The sequence below is a fragment of the Malaclemys terrapin genome, chromosome 2 (genome assembly GCF_027887155.1).
Source record: "Malaclemys terrapin pileata isolate rMalTer1 chromosome 2, rMalTer1.hap1, whole genome shotgun sequence".
In the NCBI taxonomy this organism is placed as follows: Eukaryota; Metazoa; Chordata; order Testudines; family Emydidae; genus Malaclemys; species Malaclemys terrapin.
Window position 1 is genome coordinate 170429445 of NC_071506.1, and position 14870 is coordinate 170444314.

Genomic DNA, 14870 nt, shown 5'->3' on the forward strand with positions numbered 1-14870 from the left:
TGCAAAATTTTATTTGTCAATAAATAAATGTGGCTCCAGCATGGCAGTGGGGAGCACTGGCCACTGGCTGCACTGAGGTGAGTGATCACTCTGAAGCCCCCACCTCCCCGATACAGAGACTTGGCAGTGAGGCTGCACCCAACCCTGATACAGTGCAAGGGCTGGGCCTGCCCCAGAAACAGCCTGGGGCCCTGCCCCTCTGTGCCAGGTGCACCAGATGTGGGTGGGCAGGTTCAGCCCAGCAAGATCCAAGTGTGGAGGGGATCCAGGTGTGGGGCAATCTGGGTGTGGGCAGCTCAGTGGGAGATCTGGATGCACAAAGGCTTGTTGGGGGGTTCTGGGTGCAGGGGCAATGGGACTCTGAAGGGGATCCAGGTGAAGGTGGTTGGGGCTCAGTAGGGGGGGTCTGAGTGTGGAGAGATGGGGCTCGGCAGGGGGTCTGGGTATGGGGGGCTCAGTGGGTGGTCTGGGTGCTGGGACTTGATGGGGTTGGAATCCAGGTGCAGCTGGTTGGGGCTCACTGGGGGTCTGGGTGTGGGGGGTAGGGCTTGTCGGAGTGATGGTTTGATGGGCCTGCTTAACAGGGGAGCCCCAGCTACTGCTGAGGGGATGCTGCATGCTGGGCTCCCATTTTTCCCATACAATTGCCCTATCCCCTTTTCTTCTCCATCTCATCCCCCCCCCACCCCCAACCACCACCATATTCCCCATCCCCCACCCCTCACTCCCACATTCCCCTCCCTCTGCTCTATTCCACTTCCCCATTGTTTCTTCCCCCTACCCCAGCCCCCTTTACCCAGCCCCACCACAGGTACTCACTGTTGCACAGAAAACAGGAAGGCTCCCAGCACACAGAAGTGGAACACCACTGGCACTAGCCTGCGCTGGAACTGGTGTCAGCATCAGAGTGACTTCCTGGTCCTCAGTCAGTGCCTGCTGCTGGCTCCCCTCAGTCCCCATGCTGGCTTCTGGGTGGAGCCGAGCAGGGTTGCCAGAACAGTGGGAAGCAAGGGTCCATGTTCCTGCCACTTTTAAAAGTGCACTTTTCACTGGCTGTAATGGCAATCAACTCAGGGGAGGGAACAGAGAGGAGCAAGTGGAGGATAGGGTCTTGGGGCAGTGCCGTAACAAGGGCAAGGCGAGTGAGGCACTTGCCTTGGGAGCACAATGCCGAGGGGGCGCAGAAAGTGGTGGACTGACTCTGAGCCTGCCCTCCCCCTCAGACCCTTTCATTTTTCAATGGGACCCTCCAGCAGCACAGGGCCCCCCATCCCCACCCACAGTCACTGCTCCTGCCCCATGCTGGGCAAGGGCGCAGCCCCATCCCTCACCCCAGTGAGGCTACAGTCAGGTAGGGTTACCATTCGTCCGGATTTACCCGGACATGTCCTCCTTTTTGTGCTAAAAATAGCGTCCGGGGGGAATTTGTAAAGCACTCACAATGTCCGGGATTTCCCCCTCCCCCGGCACAGCAGAGCGAGCGGCTGGGAGGGCTGCAGGAAAGTCCCGGGCTGGACTCCGGAGCAGCTGGAGAGGAGCTCCGCCCTGCATTCTGAGCAAGTGTCTCAGCACAAAGTGCAGCCCTCCCCTTTTGCAACTGGGAGCAGTTTCTGCCATGCAGGGTAGCAAAACGGGAGCGAGAGCACTTTGTGCTGATACAAGGGCAGCTCTCCCCTGCAACCCGGTCCGGACCAGGGACCGGGTTTTGTTGTGCAGGGCCAGGGACCGGGTTTTGTTGTGCTGGGGAGCTCAGCCACGTGTCCGGCTCGCACAGAGCCCAACACCCTGTTCTGAGCAGCAGGGTAAGGGGGGCAGGAGAAGGGGCAGGGAGGTTCTGGAGGGGGCAGTCAAGAAACGGGGGGGGGCTTTTTGGGGGGAGTGGAGAAAGTTTTGAGCAGTCAGGGTACAGGTAGGGGGTAGGGTCCTGGTGGGCAGTTGGGGGGGGGTCTTAGGAGGGGGCAGTTAGGGGACAAGGAACAGGGAGTCTTAGGTAGGGGGTGGGGTTCTGGAGGGCAGTTAGGAGCAGGGGTCCCAGGAGGGGGCAGTCAGGGGACAAGGAGCGGGGGGGGTAGGGGGCTGGGAGTTCTGGGGGGGAGCTGTCAGGGGGCAGGGGTGGGGAGAGGGATCGGAGCAGTCAGGGGACAGGGAGCAGAGGGGTTTAGATGGGTTGGGAGTTCTGGGGGGGGCTGTCAGGGGGTGGGGAGTGGTTGGATGGGGCGTGGGAGTCCCAGGGGTCTGTCTGGGGGTGGGGGTGTGGATAAAGGTTGGGGCAGTCAGGGGACAAGAGGCAGGGAGGCTTAGATAGTCCTGGGGGGCAGTTGGGGGCAGGGGTCCCAGGAGGGGGTAGTCAGGGGACAAGGAACGGGGGGAGGGTTGGGAGGTCAGGGGGGGCGGGAAGTGGGAGGGGCAGGGGCGGGGCTAGGGCGGGGCTCCTCCCGTCCTCTTTTTTGCTCGCTGAAATATGGTAACCCTACAGTCAGGGGCAACAGCAGGGGAGGAGGTGCACGCAGCATGCCCCGGCACCCACCACAGGGGAGGCAAGGGAGATTCCTGGACATGAGAGGGGCCCTAGGAGCACATGCAGTGACAGTGGTGGGGGTGAGTGTGCTGCTGGGGAGAAGCAGGAAAGGGGGCCTCCTCCCCCAGAGCTTGCTGCTGCCACCAGGGAAAGGGCTAGGGGCAGGGGGGACGTCCTCTCTGGCCCCTGTCCCAGAGCAGCCTGCTTGCAGCCCAAACTCATCCCCAGCCCTGCCCTACCCCAGAGCCCACACCCCCAGAGCTTTCACACACCCCCCACCGCACCCTCAACCCTCTGCCTGAGGCCTGAGCCCCTCCCACACCCCAAGTCTCCCATTCCCAGCCCCAGATAGAGCCCTCACCCCAAGCCCCCCCCACACTCTAAACCCCTCATCTGCAGCCACAACCCACAGCCCTCACCCCTGCACCACATCTGTCTGCACCCCTCCCATCCCCAAACTCCCTCCCAGAGCCTGCACCCCAATCCTCTGCCCCAGCCTAGGGCCTGCACCCCAGACCTCTTCCCTCACCCAAACTCACACCCAGAGCCTTGGGCAGGTGGGGGGGTAGAGTTTGGGTGAGGGCAGGTTCTGGACACTACCAAAATTTCTACAAACCTGCCACCCCTGATCCTGCCCTGCAAACCTGAGCTCCCAGCATTCTCAGGACACATGCCGATCCCTAGTGGCCACTGCTGATATGCAGCACCTCCCTCCTCTCTTAACCTGAGAGTCCTTCTCTGGATTAAGAACAGGAGTACTTTTGGCACCTTAGAGACTAACAAATTTATTAGAGCATAAGCTTTCGTGGACTACAGCCCGCTTCTTCGGATGCATATAGAATGGAACATATATTGAGGAGATATATATACACACATACAGAGAGCATAAACAGGTGGGAGTTGTCTTACCAACTCTGAGAGGCCAATTAATTGAGAGAAAAAAAAAAAAAAAACGTTTGAAGTGATAATCAAGCTAGCCCAGTACAGACAGTTTGATAAGAAGTGTGAGAATACTTACAAGGGGAATACTCAGGGGGAAGGGGCAAAGTGAGGGGGCAGGGCCATGGTTCTGGTACCAGTGGGCCTCTCCTGGAGCAGAGCACTATGCCAGCTGACCAGGTCATTATGCACCATGGTTGATTCATTGTAAAATGAGCATGTGGCAGCGAGTGCCCAAGGTATGGTTCTGGTCCCTGGTTTTCCAGTACTCGTTCTTGAGCCACTTTTAGTCCACCCCCTGAACTGGTCACCAGTTTGGTAAATTTGCAAAGCTGGCAGCTTCTTCACTATTTGCTGGTATGGGTGGTCATTCCTGGTACTCCTACTAAAGTCCACAGTTTTGCAGGCCTCACACCAGAGATTTACCAAAATCTGGTTGTGTTCCTGTGAGCATAAAGCAGCATGCTTTGCAAAAGGCTTGTTCTAGTCAGTTTCCATTGCAAACACAGCAGGCTTTCTGATAGCTTTTTAAAGATGATGACAAAAGGAGTCTGTGGCTCCTCTGCTTCCTGTTTGTTAGTGAAAAGGAACTCTTTCCACTATCATGTGTTGCTTTGTGAAACAGGGATTCACTGTTACGACCATAATTTTAGCAAATGAAGCTTTTTCTGGTTCATCTGACAACAAAGTATCACAAATGCCTTCACACTCACAAGGTACACCACCACAGAGACTTCTTATATCTGGAACTGCTTTTGCAGCCTCAAAGTGATCAATATAACCCAATGTGGTGGGGTTCAACTCACCACTGCTGGCGCCCCCTGCCGGTCGCTCCAGGAATTACCTTTTGACTGCTCCAGGGCATCCTCGACGTGTGGTAGCTCACCTGTTGTCTCTGTTCTGCTGCCCTGGGACCCCCGTTGCTCCTTGCTCGGCGGCATCCTCTTCAGGACAGTCTTCATCCACTTCAGGACACTGCCTTCCAGTCTGGTCTTCTGGGGGGAGGGGGAAGGTTGTTAACAGCAGTCCTATTTGCCCCTGCCTCGGTGGCCAACCACAACCTTAGAGTCTAGCCCCTCGTCTCAGGGGCAGGTCACAGTCTGTCTTGGCCCCTCTCCTCAGTGGCAATACAAGGGGGGGAACCCAGGCCCACCCACTACTCTGGATCCCTGGCAGCCTCCCTCTGTCCTCCTTCTCTCCCCTCTCATTTGCCTAGTTTCCCTGGGCCACTTCCCCTTTGGCCCTATGCACCTTCTCAACCCCTTCTAGCAAGGGCCACAGCCTGGCAGGTTTCTGGGCCAGAGCTCCACCCCACTTCTCCAAGCCTGCCCAGCACTGCTCTGTCCAAGGTACTGCTCCTTAGCTCAGGAGCCAGTCCTTCTCCCTCACTAGTCAGGCAGTGACTAACTTCACCTCCGCCATGCAGCCTTTATATAGGACCTAGCCCGGCCCTGATTGGCTGCCTCTTTCCCTACCCTGATTGGCTCTCCCCAGGCCTTCTCTGATTGGCTGCTGGTCCACGCAGCCTCTCAGGCCTAGTTCAGCCCTTTTTCTCAGGGGGTGGGACCCCACCACACCCAATTCCTAGTTCGGAAGCCAGATTATCTAGTCTGACTCCTGAGTATCTCAGATCACCAACACCATGCAGCATCATGCCGGTCTTCCTCATTCTTCCGTTAGATTCCCTGTTTGTACAGGGTTTACCTCATTGCCACATTTATGCATGTGAGTAAAAAAAGACCATTAAAAATCTACAATCAGCTGTTGAAGGTTTAAAAGTTTCCGGGTTTTCTCTTATCTACATTCTAGAATCCATCCTTGCAGTAGATGCGAAAATAGAACCCATCACACATGACCCAAGTGTTAGAGGCACCTAGGGCCTTATCCAATTCCCACTGAAGCCCACGGAAGGACACCCATTGATTTCAGGGGGCATTGGATAGGGCTCCTAAAGCGTACACATAGCATTATGTTCCCATCTTCTTACCCTGGAAGGAGATACGTTGTTTGAGGCAGGGATTTTCAAACTATTTCAGTGTGTGGACCACATCTTAATAGAGAGCATGTTGCATGGGCCACCTTCCCTTTGATCACAATCACCATGACAATCTGCCCTCCCATTTGCAATTACTTTCCATTCCTGTGACAAATATAGAAATTATTAATGAGAAGTAGTAGTACTTGGAGAGTAGTGCATTTATAATCTTCTTTTGAATACAGGTCAGCAGCTGGAACCAAGTAGGAGGAGCTAGCACCTTGTGACAAGCCAGCTGTCCATGAAACACACACACCACAGTTTGAGAACCACTGATTTAAGGAAGTCCATTGGTGTGAAAGGGAGATGTCAGATGAAAGAGAGAAAAGGAAAAGTCCGATGAATATCAGGAAACATTTCCTAATCATAAATTCTATTAGTCTGTAGAATAGTCTTCCCAGAAAAATTAAAGGAATGTCCATAGCTGGAGTAATTTAAAATTAGGCTATACAAAGCATGCAATATAGTGCAGGGGGGAGGGGGAATCTTGCAATGGAACAAAGAATGGACAAGATGACCTGATAATCCTTTTTCATCTCTAATGTCTATGGAATGGTAATTAGATTTGTGCAAAAATACAAATAGTACAAAGTACCAGTGGTGCTTCCCCCGATCAAATTTGATTTTCTATTTTTCTAGGTTGGTTGAAATCAGTAACATACCATACATAACTTTCAGTATGTTGTTTCTGAATAAAACAGCAGGTGTATAACGGACAATGGTACTACTGAAGTTCCTTATCACACTCTTGGTTCATGTGTATAATTTTTAGGACTGTTGATTAATCACAGTTAACTCACGCGATTAACTCAAAAAAATTAATTGCAATTAATTGCAGTTTTAATTGCACTGTTAAACAATAGAATACCAATTGAAATTTACTAAATATTTTGGATGTTTTTCTACATTTGTCATCTATAATGTATTCTGTGTTGTATTTGAAATCAAAGTGTATATTATTATTGCAAATATTTGTACTGTAAAAGTGATAAACAAAAGAAATACTATTTTTCAATTCACCTCATACAAGTACTGTAGTGCAATCTCTTTGTCCTGAAAGTGCAACTCACAAATGTATTTTTTGTTACATAACTGCACTCAAAAACAAAACAATGTAAAACTTCAGAGCCTACAAGTCCATTCAGTCCCACTTCTTGTTCACCCAATTGCTAAGACAAGTTTGTTTACATTTACAAAAAAAGAAGAACAGGAGTACTTGTGGCACCTTAGAGACTAACAAATTTATTAGAGCATAAGCTTTCGTGGACTACAGCCCACTTCTTCGGATGCATATAGAATGGAACATATATTGAGGAGATATATATACACACATACAGAGAGCATAAACAGGTGGGAGTTGTCTTACCAACTCTGAGAGGCCAATTAATTAAGAGAAAAAAAACTTTTGAAGTGATAATCAAGCTAGCCCAGTACATACAGTTTGATAAGAAGTGTGAGAGTACTTACAAGGGGAGATAGAGTCAATGTTTGTAATGGCTCAGCCATTCCCAGTCCTTATTCAAACCGGAGTTGATTGTGTCTAGTTTGCATATCAATTCTAGCTCAGCAGTCTCTCTTTGGAGTCTGTTTTTGAAGTTTTTCTGTTGTAATATAGCCACCCGCAGGTCTGTCACTGAATGACCAGACAGGTTAAAGTGTTCTCCCACTGGTTTTTGAGTATTTTGATTCCTGATGTCAGATTTGTGTCCATTAATTCTTTTGCGTAGAGACTGTCCGGTTTGGCCAATGTACATGGCAGAGGGGCATTGCTGGCACATGATGGCATATATCACATTGGTAGATGTGCAGGTGAACGAGCCCCTGATGGTATGGCTGATGTGATTAGGTCCTATGATGATGTCACTTGAATAGATATGTGGACAGAGTTGGCATCGGGGTTTGTTACAAGGATAGGTTCCTGGGTTAGTGGTTTTGTTCAGTGATGTGTGGTTGCTGGTGAGTATTTGCTTTAGGTTGGGGGGTTGTCTGTAAGCGAGGACAGGTCTGTCTCCCAAGATCTGTGAGAGTAAAGGATCATCTTTCAGGATAGGTTGTAGATCTCTGATGATGCGCTGGAGAGGTTTTAGTTGGGGGCTGAAGGTGACAGCTAGTGGTGTTCTGTTATTTTCTTTGTTGGGCCTGTCTTGTAGGAGGTGACTTCTGGGTACTCGTCTGGCTCTGTCAATCTGTTTTTTCACTTCAGCAGGTGGGTATTGTAGTTTTAAGAATGCTTGATAGAGATCTTGTAGGTGCTTGTCTCTATCCGAGGGATTGGAGCAAATGCGGTTATATCTTAGAGCTTGGCTGTAGACAATGGATCGTGTGGTGTGTCCTGGATGGAAGCTAGAGGCATGTCGGTAAGTGTAGCGGTCAGTAGGTTTCCGGTATAGGGTGGTATTGATGTGACCGTCGCTTATTAGCACAGTAGTGTCCAGGAAATGGACCACTTGTGTGGATTGATCTAGGCTGAGGTTGATGGTGGGATGGAAATTATTGAAATCATGGTGAAATTCCTCAAGGGCTTCTTTTCCATGGGTCCAGATGATGAAGATGTCATCAATGTAGCGCAAGTAGAGTAGGGGCGTTAGGGGACGAGAGCTAAGGAAGCGTTGTTCTAAGTCAGCCCTAAAAATGTTGGCATATTGTGGGGCCATGCGGGTACCCATAGCAGTGCCGCTGACTTGAAGGTATATATTGTCCCCAAATGTGAAATAGTTGTGGGTGAGGACAAAATCACAAAGTTCAGCCACCAGGTTAGCTTATGCTCTAATAAATTTGTTAGTCTCTAAGGTGCCACAAGTACTCCTGTTCTTCTTTTTGCGGATACAGACTAACACGGCTGTTACTCTGAAACTTTACATTTACAGGAGATAATGCTGTCCTCTTCTTATTTACAATGTCACCAGAAAGTGAGAACAGGCATTTGCATGGCACTTTTGTAGCCGGCGGAGCAAGGTATTTACCTGCCAGATATGCCCCTTCATGCTTTGGCCAGCATGCCAGAGGAAATGCCTCCATGCTGATGACACTTGTTAAAAAAAAAGTGTTAATTAAATTTGTGACTGAACTCCTTGGGGGAGAATTGTATGTGCCCTGCTCTATCACATATTTCATGTTATAGCAGTCTTGGATGATGACTCAGCACATGTTCATTTTAAGAACACTTTCATTGCTTCCTTCTTTGCGTTTTGTCAAATCTGCAATATGAGATTTCTAAAGATAGCTACATCACTCAACCCAAGGTTTAAGAATCTGAAGTGCCTTCCAAAATCTGAGAGGGACGAGGTGTGGAGATGTTTTCAGAAGTCTTAAAAGAGCAACACTCCAATGTGGAAACTACAGAACCCAAAAGAGAAAATCAATCTTCTGCTGATGGCATCTGACTCAGATAATGAAAATGAACATGCGTCGGTCCACACTGCTTTGGATAGTTATTGGGCAGCATGGACACATGTCCCCTGGAATGGTGGTTGAAGCATAAAGGGACATATGAATCTTTAGTGCATCTGGCATGTAATTATCTTGCGACTCCAGCTACAACAGTGTCATGAGAATGCCTGTTCTCTCTTTCAAGTGATATTGTAAGCAAGAAGCAGGAAGAATTATCTCCTGCAAATGTAAACAAACTTGTTTGTCTGAGCGACTGGCTGAAGAAGTAGGACTGAGTGGACCTGCAGGCTCTAAAAGTTTACATTGTTTTATTTTAGAATGCAGGTTTTTTTTTTTTTTTTTTTAAAACACAATTCTACATTTGTAAGTTCAACTTTCATGATAAAGAGATTGCACTACAGTACTTGTATTAGGTGAATTGAAAAATACCATTTATTTTGTTTTTTTACAGTGCAAATACTTGTAATCAAAAATATAAAGTGAGCACTGTACATTTGAAAATGTAGAAAATATCCAAAACTATTAAAATAAATGGTATTTTATGATTAACAGTGCAATTATATGATTAATCATGATTAATTTTTAATCATGTGATTAATCACAATTACTTTTTAATTGCTTGACAGCCCTAATAATTTCTATTAAAGTCAGTGTGAAATATGGCCTTTCAGCCCTGGTGAAGTTAAGTGTATAGCTGGAGCAAATATCATTTAACACTGACTGCTCACTAAGAATTTTTTCACTGCTTGTATGAAATCTACAAATGTGAATAAATAACTGATACAAGTAGACTAGTAACAGGAATAATGTTTTTAAAAAAATCTAAGTTTAAATTCTAAGATTCCTACCCAAAATTCCTATCTGGAAGCTTTGAAGTCTATGGAATTCAGAATCTGAAAGTAGCATTTCACAGTTATTAGCATGATGATTAGGATTTTGTTTTACATAAAACTTTTAAATTTGAAAGTGATTAATTATATCAAGTGTTTGACATGAACGTAAATTAATAGCAAATTTGATCTTCAGCTATGGTAAGACACCATCTGCTGCTGAGAACACCTGGAAAACTAGAACATCCTCAAGTTAGGTACATTCATTCATGTCCAAAATTGGTTTCTAATAACTTCCTTATTTGATTTCTCTGGCATTTTTTACCTCCTTAGTATGAAATGCTGTGGTGTACCTGCCATAGAAACCCTCCAAATGAAAGACTGAAGCAACCTAAAGGTTTGTTTGAAGAGCCTGGAGAAGTCTCTCCCATTCTGTTACTGCTGCTTATTAACAAACATAAGAACGGCCGTACTGGGTCAGACCAAAGGTCCATCAAGCCCAGTATCCTATCCTCTGACAGTGGCCAATGGCAGGTGCCCCAAAGGGAATGAACAGACAGGTTATGAAGTGATCCATGCCCTGTCACCTAATCCCAGCTTCTGGCAAACAGAGGTTAGGGACACCATTCCTCTCTATCCTGGCTAATAGCCATTGATGGACCTATCTTCCATGAATCTATCTAGCTCCCTTATGAACCCTGCTATAGTATTGGCCTTCACAACACCCTCTGGCAAGGAGTTCCAGAGGTTGACAGTGCATTACGTGAAAAAACATTTCCTTGTGTTTGTTTTAAACCTGTTACCTATTAATTTCATTTGGTGGCCCCCTTGTTCTTGTTTTATGAGAAGGAGTAAATAACACTTCCTTATTTACTTTCTTTATACCACTCATGATTTTATAGACCTCTATCAGATCCCCCTTTAGTTGCATCTTTTCCAAGCTGGAAAGTCCCAGTCTTATTAATCTCTCCTCATACGGAAGCCGTTCTATACCCCTAATCATTTTTGTTGCCCTTTTCTGAACCTTTTCCAATTCCAATATATCTTTTTTGAGATGGGGTGACCACATCTGCACTCGTTATTCAAGGGGTGGGCGTACCATGTATTTATATAGAGGCAATATGATATTTTCTGTCTTATTATCGATCCCTTTCTTGATGATTCCCAACATTCTGTTCGCTTTCTTGACTGCCACTGCACATTGAGTGGATGTTTTCAGAGAATGATCCACAATGACTCCAAGATCTCTTTCTTGAGTGGTAACAGCTAATTTAGACCCCACCATTGTATAGTTAGGATTATGTTTTCCAATGTGCATTACTTTGCATTTATCAATATTAAATTTCATTTGCCATTTTGTTGCCCAGTCACCCAGTTTTGTGAGATCCTTTGGTAGCTCTTCGCAGTCTGCCTGGGACTTAACTATCTTAAGCAGTTTTGTGTCATGTGCAAATTTTGCCACCTCACTGTTTGCCCCTTTTTCCAGATCGGTTACCCCTTTTCAGCTGGGAATCAGCAGAGGGAGCAAAAAAAAGCAAGCTAGTGAGCCAGCACCGCAATGGCCCCCACCGTGGCCCAGCCCTCACCTCCTATCTGCCCCCCCAGGACTCCTGCCCCATCCAACCCCCCCCCGCCCCTCTGGGACCCCTGCCCCATCCACACACCCCTGCTCCCTGTCCCCTGACTGCCCCCGGAACCCTCGCCCCTGACTGCTCCCTGCCGCCCCATCCAACCCCCTCTCCTTCTTGACTGCCCGCCCCAGGACCCCTGCCCCCATTCAACCCCCTTTCCACCCCGACCACCATCCACACCCCTGCCCCCTGACCACCACCCCGAACTCCCCTGCCCTCTATCCAACCCCCCCTGCTCCCTGCCCCCTTATCGCGCTGCCTGGAGCACCGGTGGCTGGCGGAGCTACAGCCACGCTGCCCAGCTGGAGCTGGGCCACACTGCTGCCGCCACCACGCAGCACAGAGTACTGGGTCAGGCCAGGCTCTGCGGCTGCACTGCCCCAGGAGCTCACAGCCCCGCCGCCCAGAGCATTGCGCCGGCAGCAGAGCAAGCGAGCTGAGGCTTCGGGGAAGGGGGGACAGCAGGAGAGGGGTTAGGGGCTAGCCTCCTGGGTCAGGAGCTCGGGGGCCAGGCATGATGGTCCTGCGGGCCGTAGTTTGCCCACCTCTGCTCTAGGCTGTCTGTCTGAAGACTGACTCTGCTAGGCAGCCTAGGCCCATATGACATGCTTTCCTGAAGAGCGGGACCAGGAAAAACCCTGATCATTTATGAGATAGGTTACAATTTTAATACAGTTTTCAATACACTGTGCAGTCCCTTGCCTCATTCACCACACTCTTCTAACTTCTACAGCAAATGAGACTGGATCCTACAGACAACAGCTCCATTCACTACACAACTCTTTCATTATCAGACAATCATAGAATCATAGGACTGGAAAGGACCTCGATAGGTCATCGAATCCAGTCCCCTGCACTCATGGTAGGACTAAGTATTATCTAGACCAACTCTGACAGGGGTTTGTCCAACCTGCTCTTAAAAATCTCCAATGATGGAGATTCCACAACCTCTCAAGGAAATTTTTCGAGCGCTTAACTACCCTGACAGTTAGGAAGTTTTTCCTAATGTCCAACCTGAACCTTCCTTGCTACAATTTAAGCCCATTGCTTCTTGTCCTATCCTCAGAGGTTAAGAACAACAATTTTTATCCCTCCTCCTTGTAAAAACCTTTTATGTACTTGAAAACTTATCACGTCCCCTCTCAGTCTTCTCTTTTCCAGACTAAACAAACCCAATTTTTTCAATCTTCCCTCACAGGTCATGTTCTCTAGACCTTTAATCATTTTTTGTTGCTCTTCTCTGGACTTTCTTCAATTTGTCCACATCTTTCCTAAAATGTGGCGCCCAGAACTAGACAATACTCCAGTTGAGCCCTAATCAGCACAGAGTAGAGCGGAAGAATTACTTCGTGTCTTGCCTACAACACTCCAGCTAATACATCCCAGAATAATGTTTGCTTTTTTTGCAATAGTGTTACACTGTTGACTTGTATTTAAGTTGTGGTCCACTATCAGATCCCTTTCCGCAGTACTCCTTCCTAGGCAATCATTTTCCATTTTGTATGTGTGCAACTGATTGTTCCTTCCTAAATGGAGTACTTTTGTCCTTATTGAATTTCATCCTATTTACTTTAGACCATTTCTCCAGTTTGTCTAGATCATTTTTAATTTTAATCCTAAACATTTAGAACCCCTCCCAGCTTGGTATCATCTGCAAAGTTTATCTATGCCATTATCTAAATCACTGAATGAAGCAGGGATCCCTTGAAAAAAATATGATTTGATTATGTCATTAAAGATTCTATTATAATGCCAATTGAGGTTGCACAAGCAGAGTTAATTCTAGCATTTCCTAACTTTGGAGTGTGTGATTTGAACCTTAGCGTTATTTAAATACAATTTTCCTTTTTTATATAATTTCCTAGGTTTTTTAAAAAGAAAAAGAAACATTTTATAATGTGCAACAAACAACTCCCAGCCCCATTATGGATCACTTACAGGTTATGAGCCTGAAACCTTGAGGACTGTAGCCAAGGCCTCTACCATTTCAGCTAAAGGACTAGATACTAAAGCTGCATGAAAAATGGAAAAACCATTTCATAAAAAAAAATGTTCAAAGTGGTTTCCATTTTGCAAAGATCAAAACTGAATGATTTTTTAAAAAAAAAATCTGAATTTTTTCTAAAAAATGTTTCACATTTCCTGTTTCCCACTGAAGGTGATTAATAATGTCTGAAGTTGGAATTATTCACTTTTTTGGTTCCAGCCACTGCTTTTCCTTTATTTAGCCTGTAATTTTTCAAGAACATCTTCAACTCTGGAAAAATAACAGACCAGCAAAGAGTTACATTTTTCCTACTGAAGTTCTCTGGCATTCCCAAAGTTGAGGAATTTTTAAAAATTCTAGCATGGAAAAAGAAAAAGATGGGGAAAAACAGTTATGATTCATTTTATGAATTGAATTGAAGAAGAAGAAAAAAAATAATCCAAAATTTTAATTTTTTTAAATTGTTTCATTTTTGAAAACCAAAAATTTCAATTTAAAATTAAATAATTTTCTCATTTGATTATTTCTTGCCAAAATATAAATAAAAACTTTGAAAGAGACATTTTCCCTCAAAAAAAGTATTTTTGACGGGAAAACTTGTTGACTGAATAATTCAATCCCACTCTGGTAGCTATGTTAGCTGGCAGCATAAGAAAGCTGTAATCTTGTGGGGTTGGGAGGGTATTGTCTCCAGGGTGATAATACCCTCCCAACAGTTTCTCCGCTTGCCTGCTGTGCACTATCTTCAACCTCCTCATCCCCCAAATCCTCATCCCTGTTGCATGAGACTCTTCCCTTGCAGGAGTCCACGAACAGGGGTGGGGTATTAGTGGGGGCACCCCCTAGAATGGCATGCAGCTCATCATAGAAGCGGCACGTCTGGGGCTCTGACCCGGAGTGGCCGTTCGCCTCTTTGGTTTTTGGTAGGCTCGCCTCAGCTCCTTAAGTTTCACGCAGCACTGCTGCAGGTCCCTGTTATAGCCTCTGTCCTTCATGCCCTTGGAGATTTTTTCAAATATTTGGGCATTTCGTCTTTTGGAACGGAGTTTGGATAGCTCGGATTCATCTCCCCATACAGCGATCACTTCCAGTATCTCCCGTTCGGTCCATGCAGGAGCTCTTTTGTGATTCTGGGACTCTACGGTCACCTCTGCTGATGAGATCTGCACAGTCACCTGTGGAAATGAAATTCAAAAGTTCCTGGGGCTTTTCCTGTGTACCTGGCCAGTGCATCTGAGTTGAAAGTGCTGCCCAGAGCGGTCACAATGGAGCACTCTGGGATAGTTCCTGGAGGCCAATACCATCAAATTGTGTCCACGCTACCACAAATTCAACCCGGCAATGTCAATTTCAGTGCTAATCTCCTCGTCGGGGAGGAATACAGAAATTGCTTTTAAGTGCCCTTTAAGTCGACAAAAATGGCTTTGTCGTGTGGACAGGTGCAGGGTTAAATTGATCTAAGGCTGCTAAATTCAACCTAAACTCATAATGTAGACCAGGGCCAGAAGTCTACACACATTAATTCTGTGCTTGCGCACAG